The sequence below is a fragment of the Lactuca virosa genome, chromosome 5 (assembly GCF_052849685.1).
Source record: "Lactuca virosa cultivar CGN04683 chromosome 5, Lactuca_virosa_CGN04683_v6, whole genome shotgun sequence".
Taxonomy (NCBI): domain Eukaryota; kingdom Viridiplantae; phylum Streptophyta; class Magnoliopsida; order Asterales; family Asteraceae; genus Lactuca; species Lactuca virosa.
The window spans coordinates 315,762,148-315,775,845 of record NC_136430.1 but is presented as its reverse complement, the minus strand read 5'-3'; the positions used below and the strand labels follow the sequence as shown (position 1 = coordinate 315,775,845).

The following is a 13,698-nucleotide window of genomic DNA, read 5'->3' as shown; positions in this document are numbered from 1 at the left end:
GATATCATTTAATATATATATAATTTTTACTAAGTTCTTATTGGTGCATTCTAGCACACAATAAATGTGATAAACATTTGAACCTACCTCTCTCTCTCTCTCTCTCTCTCTCTCTATATATATATATATATATATATATATATATATATATATATATATATACACGATGAGTTATTGTGAGAACCAAAAGATTTGCAAGCATTTGAGAACTCCTAATACGCTCATCATTTATCAAAACCGAAAACACTAATCTTCTCCAAATGGTGCGTCTAAGTCATATTTAGGCTCAAAAAATTTACAATTATTTATTTATTTATTTTGTAAATTTGCATGTATGCACAATTAGCAGTTATATGGACTGCAGACATGTACAATCAACAATCATAACAGTTTATTGTGCTCATTCGCAGTCCATATGACTGTTGATTGTGCTCATCAACAATCCATATGACTGCTGATTGTGCATATCCGCAGTCTATATATTGCTGATTGTGCATAAATCCACATTTCCAAAAAAAGCCAAAAATAAAATAAATAATCCACTGATCTATCATAATCGCTGGTCTAGAAGTCCGTTGGTGGTTTTGATGTTGAAAAATGATAGAACAAATTAGGAGTTTTCAAATTCTGACAATCTTTTGGTTCATTGCATAATTAGTGCCAAATGTTGGAAGGTTTTATGGTATTAATCGTCGTTGGTATATGTCATGTTTATTGAAGAGGCATTTCATACCACATAATTGTCGAATATAACTTTATAATTTTAACTTCAAACAGCACACTCCAACGTCTAACATAAATAACCATAAAAAAAATACATTGAAACAATCAACACAATTTCATATAAAATAACACGTCACTTGTGTAACACACATAAACAATTACCCTCACCAATATCCGAAGCAACACAAGGCGAATGAAGCTTCCCATTTTCATACCAAATCGCACGTTTCTCAATAAGCTCATCAACAAAATCATCCAATTTATCAATCGTTATATTCGGCATCACCACAACATGAGCAATGTTTCCTTGGCATGCAAGCTGCCATTTGTGTGTAAAATCCTCATCTTTGTTGGTGATTTTAGTGTCACCAGGTCATTTTAAGTAACTGGAACTAACATGTGAGCTAAGGGGCTTCATGATTTGTACTCTAATATATATACGGGGTTGTGCGGAGTGCACGCATGTATAAGATCGAGTCAGAAGCCGGTTCGACGACTAGTCGGGGATGCGGGGGCAGCGCCCCCGGGTCCGGGGTTTCCAAAGGGGCAGCGCCCCTTTGGCAGGGTCTAAGGGCAGCGCCCCTAGCGGGGTCCAAGGGGCAGAGCCATTTCTTGGGCTTCCAAGAAGCAATCTTACATTACAAACTCGACAATGGAATCTGAGTTTGTTGCGTTAGCAGCTGCTGGTAAAGAAGCAGATGTTGGATTAGATGTCTAAGCCCATAACTATTATTGGTATGTACTTGACCCGAGAGTAGCATGGTCCATTTGGGTTGCATATCATCAGGACAATTTGTTAGGATGGACTTTTGAGAGAAGGTTATTTATGGTTTATTAATATATTATAAGTTATAATATATTAATATGAAATCATACGTTTTAATTAGTATCGATCAAGAATTAATTTGGAATTAATTTAGTGATCAAAAGAGACTAATTAAATCTATGGGGACTAATTATGATAATTAGTTATATTTATATGTGTTGGGCTTATGATCCATGTTGGACCAAGTTTATGTATGGATACATAAAGAGTTGGGCCACATGAACCATGGATCATAAAACCCATGGGTATGGATTATGGATTATACCCATGACCCTTGGAATCCTACATATAAATAGGTTACTCCATAGCCAAAATCACCACTTCTTTTCTTAGAGAAATATAGAGGTGTTTTGGTGCATGAAATTCTCTCTCAAGAGCCACCTTTGTCCTAGGTGTGTTGTGATTCCATTTGAGGCATTTCATACTATTGGTGCTAAGCTCTTAAGGCCAAATACATCAAGACTTCAAGCCACATAAAAGGTATGTTTCCCTAACTAGTATATTATATGGTTTATGTCAAATGCATGCTAGTTATAGGTTTAATGCCTTGGAAACCATTTGCATGTATAATAGAGAAAACATAGATCCAAGGTATTTAGGGTTGTATGTGCACCATAGGATGTTGTACTATACTAAAACTCAACAGCAGAGTGGCTAAGGAATTTGGTCTATGAGATTCCTTTGTGGTCTAAACCGATAGCACCTATTTCTATCCTTTGTGATAGTGCTGCCGCTTTGGCTAAGGCATATAGCCAGGTTTATAATGGCAAGTCTAGACACCTAGGTGTTAGACATAGTATGATTAGAGAACTAATCATGAATGGTGTGATTTCGGTTGAGTTTGTGAAATCGCAACAAAATTTGGCAGATCACTTGACTAAAGGTCTGACAAGAGACTTAGTGCACAAGTCTGTAATCGGGATGGGATTAAAGTCCATTTCATTCTATAATGATGAGACACCCAATTCCCTCCTAATATAATGTTAAGAGTTGAATTCAATGTGGAAAGCTCATACTTATAGATTGGAACACATGAAGTATTCATCCCAGGTATGTGTTCGGTTCTGCAAGTTAGCCAGGTTGAAGTTTAACTTCTTAATAATTCCTTTGATAAATGTATGTGCAGATACATGGAAAGGAGTTACCTACGTGATTGTGAAGTGTAGCCGCATTTCAAGAGGTTGTGGACTTGACCTTGATACGATCATGAGAGGATTGGGACACACAGCTTTATAATAGTGTCAAGTTGTATTATGCTAGAAATTCAATAAACTAGTATGTATTTTACTTTCTGGTATTCAAATGGGTTGATGGGTTCAATTCTTAGAACACCCTGATTCTCGAGTATTTGCAAGTGTATGATACTAAGTGGAAATTCAATCGTTTCGATATTTTCATTATGTACTACTTTGGTTTGTTGTTGATAAGGTTATGTTTGTTCAAGGGTTACACTAAAATGGGGGAGGATTGTTGGTGATTTTAGTGTCACCAGGTCATTTTAAGTAACTGGAACTAACATTTGGGTTAAGGGGCGTCATGATTTGTACTCTAATATATGTACGGGGTTGTGCGGAGTGCACGCATGTATAAGATTGAGTCAGAAGTCGGTTCGACGACTAGTCGGGGGTCCGGGGGCAGCGCCCCCGGGTCCGGGGTTTCCAAAGGGGCAGCGCCCCTTTGGCGGGGTCTAGGGGCAGCGCCCCTAGCGAGGTCCAAGGGGCAGCGCCCCCAAACTTCACGAATTTTGCATGTGGGAACATAATGGAAAACTCAATTTCTTGAGGGTGATTATGGTAAAACTAACGAAACTCGTTAGTTTTGGTAACCCTAATCCGGATTAATATTACTTGCTTCCAAAGCAACTAATGACGGCCCAACCCTAATGAAACCCTAATCGCGTTTAATATATAAACAACTCTTCCTTTCCATAAGAAAAGGACGTTCTTTCGCTCTCGTTTTTCATCACACATTCACAGAACCCTTTAACATATTGGCTTACGTTTTCTGTGCCTAGAAACGTAAGTGTCCACTTGGATTATCCTAGGCTGAATTTCTTGTAACCCAGGCATAGGGTAGAAATATCAGTTCGGAAAGTGATATCACAATCCAAGTCGGTATCCAGATCTCCACCACAAACCCTAAATTTCCCAAAAATCTTGTGGGCGTTCAAAGACCACTGTGCTACTAAGCTCATTGAGCATGGCACTAATTCCAGCAATGGTTAGCCGGCCTTTTAAGTATTGGGCATTTCTGAGGCATTTTTGGACTTCTTTTTGGAACCCTCTGTACCCTTTTCGGTTTAAAGTGTACCAAAGGAACAATGGGGCGTGACCATTACGACTTCCCATTATTGTTGCGTCTCGTGAAGTGAGATATTCGACGTTTCTTGAAAGCGCGTTGATGTGTTCTAATCATGTTATTTGAACGCCACATGGCATTGGACACCCGACGAATTTGTGACCCGAAACACTCACGGATCCAATCGGTTTCTTGAAAGATACTTTGGTGCCTGATTGTACGAGAAAGAAAGTACAATTTATGAACTATGAAATAAGCGAGGGCAAATTTATAAATTACTTAACTACCATTTTCCTTTTTTCCATTACAGGAATGTTTCTTTAATTAGTTTTTGTCCTATTAAGTTTTATACTGATAAAATGGCTGAACGATTAATATGTGTGTTTCGATAAAGTTTTTTATTCAAAAAAATTGTTTTTTTACTCAATTAACCGAGTGAACCGTGTAGCTTGGCCCTTCATGCATACATTACGTTATAAGATTCATAGTATCACGGATTAGTTACAAGTTTAACAAAAGGCATCATTAGACCAAACAAAGCCCCATCACAGTGGATATAAAATCGGTCATGTGTAAATCCTGTTTCTTCAAGGGTCTTTATGACCAGATCAAGATCATCCACATCTCCTTTCACTGTTGTTCCTGCAAATTCGTTTGTAAAAATGTAAATAATAGGATGGACAAGCTTTTTAGGATTATTTTTTACGATAAGTATAAGGACATTCATGGGTTTTGCACTAATAAAACACATTAATTTGTACCACTGACATGTCAGTCTAATACATATCAAACGATGTATGTCATATGCTGTGTGTGAAACGATGGGGCCTAAGAGAGAACCTATATTCACGTTGATGATTGCAGGTTTGTCCTTATGAAGACCAAGTTTTGCTTTAAAATCTTCACAATCAATCTCCCCAGAAAGGAGCGTGTTGACCTTTTCACAAATCATTCGATACATTCTTGCTGCTTTGAAGATGGAATAATTCTATTCGCAAGAAGCATACAAAATCCCATCAGGAAACACTTCTCTCCTGTTACATTTTACACAATATATAAAGGTATTCAAGTAGTAAAAAATCCAAGAAATGAGATAAAATCATACAAACCCGACTAGTATGCCATGAAGATTGCCTTCTGTTCCACAATTTGTAATGTAACCCCAATATTCGTTCGTTTCCAACTCCCATAAACGAGCAAACCGGTCCAATACACCAACCTCAAACTGCCTGGAATGGACACCATAATTGCTCTCGATGAATGGGTCCCCAAGGTTGTTAATGGAGAAACGCTGCAACTGAGACAACGCACCGTAGTCGAGGTCCAGATTATACGGATATCCTATATATATATATATATATATATATATATATATATATATATATATATATATATATATATTATAAAAAAAACATCAAAGATTAACATCAAACATTGTCATATGACAAATTTCCACTAGCCCTCAAAGCCAAAACTAAAGAACTGCATGCATACATATATCACATGGATATTTCTAGACATGATAAACAATTGTGTAATAAAAAAACAAGATCATAAACATAAATTTCAGCAAATAAGACCGAAAAAGACTGTTACCCAAATGATGTTTTGTCCTTTCAAGCAAGGACTTTCGATATCTGGCCAACACACTGGCCATATAAGCTTCTCTTTCTCCGGTAACTTCATCATCATCATCAGGCTCTGTTATCTCGTGCCAACTAGTGTGCACATTCCTACCTAGAACAATTTCCCTCGGTTTCTCCTTCCCATTAACCGAAGTCCCACCGTTTACAACCTCACGTGGACGTGCATCATTAAGACTCATGATAAAAAAGCGAAAAAAAAAGAGTCTTTGTGGATAATGAAAATAAAGTATAACAAATGCTATTTATTTTAATCTAAGATCAAGTTTTCCCATTTAGAGCATATGATATGTGATTTAATCATGCAAGTATAATACTGAAGTAGAAACTTAACACTGCAAGTTATGAGATTATCTATTAGCGATTTATATATATATATATATATATATATATATATATATATATATATATATATATATATATGGAAAAGTTCAATAGAGAACCATTATTAATCAAGGAACCAATCCAAAGCGTCGGAATTTAAAGCGATCAACGGCAAAAGGAAGGGTTGTAAATTTTTATAATGGACGCACATGTACCGGATTATAACAAAACTCACTTCCTTTTTTTCATTTAAAATTTTTTTTAGGCCAAGTTGTTTATCAAAAAAAAAAAAAACCGAATATACCGTTGTTCACGATTTTTCGTCCTGTTTCCATAGAGATCCATGATGATATATAAAAAACGAACTTTTTTTTTCGAAAAAAACTCACTTAATTTTTTTAGTTTTTTCAAAAAAAAAAACTAATTATACCAAAAATATTAATTTTTTGTACTCTATTAATAAACATCAACACCGACTAAAAAAAACAAAAAAAAAAAAAACCTCGAACAGTACAGATTCACACTGTGAATCTAAACTGTAAATATTTCAATTTTTAACATTCACAATATGAAAAATCTCGAACAGTTCAGATTCACATTGTGAATCTGAATTATTATTATACACACTATGAATCTGAGAAGGTTAAAAAAAAAAAACCTCAATCAGTGTAAATTCACACTGTGAATCTAAACTGTAAATATTTCAAATTTTAACATTCACAATGTGAAAAAGCTCCGATCAGTTCAGATTCACACTGTGAATCTGACTTTTTATTATGCACACTGTCAATCTAAGGAGGTTCATAATGTGAATCTGAATAGGTTTACAATATGAATCTGAACAGGTTCACAATGTGAATCTAAACTGAAATAAAGTTTTTTTTTTTAACTTGAATATGAATCTATGTTTAAAAAGTACAAAAAATATGAATTTTGATATATTTATTCATTTTTTTTCTATAAAAAAATAGACCTTAAATTTTTTCATCAAAGAAAATGAAGTGGGTTTTTTTCGAAAAAAAAATTCGTTTTTTATATATCATCATGGATCTCTATGGAAAGAGAACGAAAAATCGTGAATAACGGTATATTCGGGTTTTTTTCTTGATAAAAAACATGGTTTAAAAAAAAATTTAAACGAAAAAAAGTGGTGGGGTTTTTGTAAAGGATGGATTTTTTGGTATAATCCGGTGTGTGTGCGTCCAATGTAAAAGTGTACATCTATTTCCTTGGCCGTTGATCGTTATGATTCCAACGCTCACGATTGGTTCCTTGGTTCCTTGGTTAATTGTGGTTCTCTATTGAACCTCACCCTATATATATATATATATATATATATATATATATATATATATATATATATATATATATATATATATATATATATATATATATATATATAGGGGTGAGATCGGTTGAGAGGTCATATTTTCCCGAGAACTCGAAAACTAAAAGTGAAGCGTTGGATCAAAAGTAATTCATTAAGGACATGATCGTCATCTTACCAATCTCATTTAATGTTTAATTTTTTTGTGTTATTTAATATATTAATATAAATGTCTAAAAATTTACATCATAAATCAAATTTTCAGATTTTTTTAAATATAGTATTTTTCGCTTTTTTTAAATGCAGATTTTTTAATTTTTTTATAGAAAACATGTATTTATGAAAAAAAATTGAAAAAAATATTTTTTTAAAAAAATTTGTAATTTTTTCAAAAAACTGCATTTTTTTCCCCAAAAAAACTGCATTTTTTTCCCCAAAAAAACTGCATTTTTTTCCCAAAAGAACTGCAATTTTTCTAAAGAAAACTGCATTTAAAAAAAAAACTTCAATTTTTCTTAAAAAAAACTGCATTTTTAAATAAAAAAACTGCAATTTTTTTAAAAAAAAACTGCATTTTTAAATAAAAAAACTGCAATTTTTTCAAAAAAACTACAAAATTTTTAAAGAAAGTTACATTTTTTTTTCAAAAAAAACTGCAATTTTTCAAAAAAAAAACCTCATTTTTTTAAAAAAAATATATTTTTAGGTGAATATATGCATATTTTTTCAAATGCATATATGTATATTTCTCATATTATAATATTCGTAAGTAATCACAAAAAATCTCATTTTCATTAATTAATCTATAAACATAATAGTACAAGTATTTTATTCGATACAAAATAAAATATAAAAAATAAAAAAATGCTACAAATTTCAAAGCATTTTCATGTCTTCGTGTCAATATTTCCTTATTTTCTTCAATTTATCATTTTTCACCTCTTCAATATTCACCACAATTTCTTCCAAATCTACAAGAAAATTAAAAAAAAATGATTGATGCAAAAACACTCACAAAAATACATATGTGATTTTCATGTGATTAACATATGAATCACATGCGATTCACATATGAATCACATGCGATTCACATGTGATTTACATGTGAATCACATATGATTTACATGTGAATTGCATGTGATTTACATGTGAATCATATGTGATTTATGTGTGAATCACATATGATTCATATGTGAATGATTCATATGTGAATTACATGTGATTTACATGTGAATCACGTGTAAATGTGATTTACATGTGAGTCATATGTGACCAACTTGTGATTTACATGTGAATTACAGGTTATTCATATGTGAATTACATGTGATTTACATGTGAATCACATGTAATTGTGATTTACATGTGAATCACATGTGATTCATATGTGATTTACATGTGAATCACGTGTAATTGTGATTTACGTGTGAATCACATGTGAATTACATATGATTTACATGTGAATCACATGTAAATCATATGTAATTTATGTTATTCAGGTTTATCGGGTGTTTCATTTCATTTACCAACAAAAGGAATGAATTAATCCAGACAAATGAAGAGAGAGATATAACCGTCCAACAGCTAAAACATGATGAGCAGATCGCAGCCTCCAAATAACCAACAAAATAACACTACAAACATAATATGTGATTCACCTGTGATTCACATGTGATTTACATGTGAGTCACATGTAATTAATATGTGATTCACCTGTGATTTACATGTGAATTATATGTGATTTACATGTGAATTATATGTGATTTACATGTGAATTATATATAATTCATATCTATCTTCTTCTAATTGCCATGATAATATTGTAACACCTTTTCTAGAGCTGACATCAACTAATTCTGATGAGTCATGCAATGAGAACTTATACACAAAGCAATAGCAATTGTACATTTCATGGAACATAAAGTTTCAAGCAATTTAATTGAAAGTTATTTATTTAAATTATGAGATTTTACATGAGGGTGTTTCGTTAGGAAATGTGCAAGTCAAAACCTCCAACAAAGCCGTCATTTTCCGCCGGAATTCACGGCCCGAAAAAATTACTCATCCAATTATTTAATAATCTCCAAAAGGTCCTGTTAGAAAAGAAGATAAAATAAACATAAACAAAAATCATCTTGCATCAGCCAATCAAATCAATGAGAATTAAGCTATTTCACGATTAATAGATCCACCAATGTCTCATGTCAATTTTCACTCAAAACTTCCAAAAAATCACAAATTCTGTTACATGGATGAAATATATGATTTTTATATACTTTCAAATTGCACGACAATAATAAAATACCAAATGGTTCATAATCTCTTTCAGAAATGTACTTCTGTAATGAAAAAAAATAAGATTAATGGATCATGGAATATTTTTCTATAACAAAATAGCACAAAAAGGTTATAGTTCTTTACCAACATAATGTTTCCGAATTTTTATGTAACCAAAGATTCAACTTTTTATTTTCCAATACAACACCAACTTAGAAAAAAATATATATATATAAAAAGAGCGCCAAGACCAATTACAACTGCCCTAAACTGGAAAAGTATGTATTTTTTATTCCAATTCCAAATTGAAAAAAAAAATAAAAAAAAATAAAAAAAAATGAAAAAGTTCTTACTGTTGTTCCAGATGATGTCATGAGCATAAATCCAGATATTGTTCCAGAATGACAAGAACTTGCTAAATATCCATTATCAACATTTTAATAATTGCTTGAATCTATTACATCAAAAAAACCAAAGCAATATCAGATTTTGTTGGAAACATAGTAGTTGAGTTTCTCCATTGGTGTCAATACCTCAATATGCTGCAATCATAACCATTTCAAACATTTACAGGATATCTCTTTTTTACTAAGTTTCAATGATTTAGGATCCTTTTCTTTTAACTCAATCAATCCAGACAGCTATTATGACTTTCTTTTTACTTAATCTTAATCTGGACACAATGTATTAATAAGTTAAGTAAAAGAACCAGGATTAATGTATCAAGACACTAACCTTTAACATTTTTGATGAATATCATGAAGATTTATCCAGTCATACAACACTATAAAAAAAACAATAACTCAAATTTCAGCCACTTTAGGTAGAATGATATAGTTAGTACCTGTGTGATGACTTTATTGGCAGCGAGTTCATCGGCATTTCCGATGTTGACTTGGACAAAATCCTAAATTGGAATTGGTTTATCATTCATGAAGTCAAAGTGAAGTTAACATGTGATATTTCTCATTGAGGCATTTCATCGAACATGTTGAGTGCAAACAAATATTTATATTTTTCAATAACACATGTGCCTATTTTTATACCTACAATCAACATAAGGATTTAACTCTTTATAAAAACATATTGACTAAACATGTTCAACTTAACGATTAGGAAAAAAAAATTCATAAAGGTCAAACAAAGGTCAGGAGTCAACAATAGAAACAGATGATACCTATATTTTGATCAACAAGGGATCATCTTCTTCGTTCAGGTCTTCAATCCACAGTGGAGGCCGAGAAGAAGTAGGCGATTACAGTGTACTCTGGGGAACGAATTGATGGAGGATAAAACAATTCAAAATCAAAGCATCTTCACTGGAGTTTTTTATATGAAGAACGTGAGATCAAGGAGTTCAGCAACAATGAAACTTCGATCGTTGGGGGATTTCAGATTTCATATAGATTAATGATCGCTGATGATAGTTTGATCGATTGAGATCTGGAAATCAACGATAAATCATGTTCGTCATTTATCTTCACCGTATTCATGTGAGTAGAAGCAATTTCAGAATCGAAAGCATGGAATTTGATGAAGGATTAGAGGCAATTCGACGGAGGAGAGTCTTCGGAGGATGGATCGTAGGTTTGAGCGAGAGAGGAAAACGGGGAGGAGAGAGAGAGAGATGAAAATTTATTTTATCAGATATTAGATTTAAGAAATCATTTAATTATACTTTTATTCCTATAATACCCCTGACTGAATTAATTAAGATACCCTTCCTTCTTTTTTGTCTACTTATTTACAAAAACGTCACCGTACATCTCGACCCTTCATTTTTTTGATCCAACGTTCCACCTTTAGTTCTCGGGTTCTCGGGAAACTTTGAGTTCTCAAATGATCCTTCCTATATATATATATATATATATATATATATATATATATATATATATATATATATATATATATATATATATTGTTGTAAATAATTTGTGGTGTTGTAAATAATTTGTGGATGACATAATAATTGGTGCATGGTAAATTTGTCAACATTTCTAACTAGTTACAATTATATGTTAGTAAAATTTGTAGTATAAATACCCCTCTATTGTAAAGAATGTGATACACCAAAAGATATAAGAGATATAACTTTCATATTCTCTCTAAATATTCTTTCTTCTCAATTAAAGTTCTTATCAAAGTTTACTAGTTTGGTTTGATTTATAGTTACATTAATTACGCTTAATTCATAACACGTTATCAGCACGAAAGCTCTAATCAAGGTTATTAAACAAGTGGAAAATCACATCTATCTTAATCAAGGTATGTATTACTTAGTAAAAACACTATTAATTATAAAAACCTCAATCATATTAAAATAATAATACTAATGAATTAATGAAACTTATACATTATGGACATTATGGACTACTAACAATTTTTATTTCTTATACTAACATTTCTTTATGTATTCTAATTTTTATACTAACATTTACATTATGCAACTAATTTTTATTTATGCAAACTACCATTTACATTATGCAACTAACTTTTATTTATGCATACTAACATTTATATTATGCTACTAACTTTTATTTGTGCATACTAACATTTAAATTATATTTATTTATACATGTCAATGTTTATTTATATTTTAGATACTCTTCATAATTTTATTTAAACATTTACTAATATTTATTTATGTTTCTAATTAGTAAAGTTATGTATTAGTTATAAGTCTTATTACATGATTTATAAAATACATATACATATATACACAACGGGAATATATATGCAACGGTTATAAACAGCAAAAACAACGGCTATATTTTTTTTACCATAAATAAACATCTTTACCCTGCTTATTTTACCCACAACAATTTTTTCTCTCTTGTATCAAATAAATCAATTTCAAGAAATCAAGCTTCAAGATGATTCATCCTTTTGTGATAATCATGACTATGATAGTCATGTTACTTTTCATCCCAATCCTTAACATCTAAGATAATATGAAATTTCATCTACTTTTAGGCTTGTATGCAATGTTAGCTTTACCGCTTCTTTTTTGTGTAATATTTATTGAAATAAATGGATTTTAATTTTAATTTTTATTTTGTTTAAAATTTATAGTTACATTATGTCCAACATTGCAAAGCTCGAGTTTGCAGCACTTGAAGTTAGTGGGAAAAACTATGTGCCATGGATGATAGATGTAAAAATGCATCTTGAAAGCATGGGTATCTCAAATACTATATATGAATTTAATAATTGTTTGGCACAAGACAAAGCAAAAGCACAAGTTTTCCTTCGTAAGCATATTGATGAAATGTTGAGATTTGAATATCTTGATGTTACTGATCCAAGTATTCTCTGGAATCTTTTGAAAGAAAGATTTGATCATCAAAAGGAAGTTATACTTCCAAATGCTAGAGATGAATGGAGAACACTAAGGTTTCAAGACTTCAAGAAAGTAAATGAATACAACTCAGCTTTGTTCAGAATATGTTCACAACTCAAGTATTGTAGACAAGAGGTTACTGATGAAGATATGTTGGAGAAAACTTACTCAACATTTCATGCAACAAACATTACCTTGATGCAACAATATCAGATGTAAAAGTTCACAAGATATTCTGAACTGAATGCATGTCTGCTCGTTGCAGAGCAAAACAATGAACTCTTGATGAAAAACCATGAATCTCGTCCAACGGGATCAGTAGCACTTCCTGAAGCAAATGCTACAAATATTGATGGTCATCGAAACAATACACGTGGACGAGGGTGAGGTCGTGGTCGAGGGCGAGGCCGTGGCTATTTTAATCGAAACCAAAGCCATAATCAGAACCATAATTCTGGTCGTGGACAAGGTAATAATCGTGGTCGTGGCCAGAAAAGAAATAATTACCAATATTCACAAAGAAACAATGTCCACACACAAGATAAGGTCAAAGTGGCAAGGCATGGCACTGGGACATCACAAAAATCTGATGGTTCATGTTATAGATGTGGTAGCACAGACCATTGGTCAAGGACCTGTCCCACACCTGCACATCTTTGTCAACTTTATCAAGAGTCCATTAAAGGAAAAGGAAAAGAAGCAAACCTCATTGATAATGTTGAATTCACTCCGCTAAATGTTGCTGATTTCTGCAATGACATGGAAGACATAAACTAAAAAAAAATCTATTATTGTTCTAGTAAAACTGTTTTTCCTTCGTTTGTTTTTCATGTAATGTCTTTCCTACAATAAATGAACTTTCTTTTTAATAATAATTATGATTATGTTTATTCACTTATTATTCCTTTTATATGTGAAGTTTAATATGAGTCCAACTGGAGCA

General features: G+C 32.0%; 1 pseudogene across 1 annotated transcript; it reads right to left on the bottom strand.

Moving 5' to 3' along the window:
• Window positions 1-856: 856 nt before the first annotated feature.
• On the bottom strand, window positions 857-5,672 carry LOC145113098 (serine decarboxylase-like; annotated as a pseudogene). Its single transcript, XR_013710725.1, has 6 exons — window positions 5,444-5,672; window positions 4,957-5,188; window positions 4,688-4,881; window positions 4,358-4,489; window positions 3,710-4,064; window positions 857-1,073 (listed from the first exon to the last, which is right to left on the bottom strand). The product of XR_013710725.1 is annotated as a serine decarboxylase-like (transcript).
• Between the last annotated feature and the right edge of the window lie 8,026 nt (window positions 5,673-13,698).